The sequence below is a fragment of the Dasypus novemcinctus genome, chromosome 27 (assembly GCF_030445035.2).
Source record: "Dasypus novemcinctus isolate mDasNov1 chromosome 27, mDasNov1.1.hap2, whole genome shotgun sequence".
Taxonomy (NCBI): domain Eukaryota; kingdom Metazoa; phylum Chordata; class Mammalia; order Cingulata; family Dasypodidae; genus Dasypus; species Dasypus novemcinctus.
Window position 1 is genome coordinate 25,013,119 of NC_080699.1, and position 461 is coordinate 25,013,579.

Genomic DNA, 461 nt, shown 5'->3' on the forward strand with positions numbered 1-461 from the left:
CAGCATTGTGGGGTTTTCCATGCCAAGGAATTTTCCTTTTTACAACTTGGACAGTCCTGGGCAAACTGCAATGGGTGGTCACCCTCACCATGAGAGCGACGCAGGGTTAGAGGTGGCTCGGAGGACAGGTTGCAGGGAAGGCTCTTGGCCCGTTCTCTTTCCACTTGATTTTCCCTTCATCAACCTGTTCACTCGTTTGGTGGTTTTCGGTTACAAGTTGTCTATCTCTTGTTGGGACGTTGGTGGGGGCACAAGGAGAAGCAAGGGGCAGCTTTTATACAGGCCACAAGCCCCATATGAGACAACTATTGCCAGGAAAGAGCTGAAATGCTTGACTAGCACTGGTGCTATGGGGATTTTCCCTTTATCTTTAAAAAAAAAAAAACACAGAAAAGACCCAGTGGAAAAAAAAAAAGTGATGAGTTGCAAGGCAGACAGCAGGCTCAGGACACTGTGCGGAG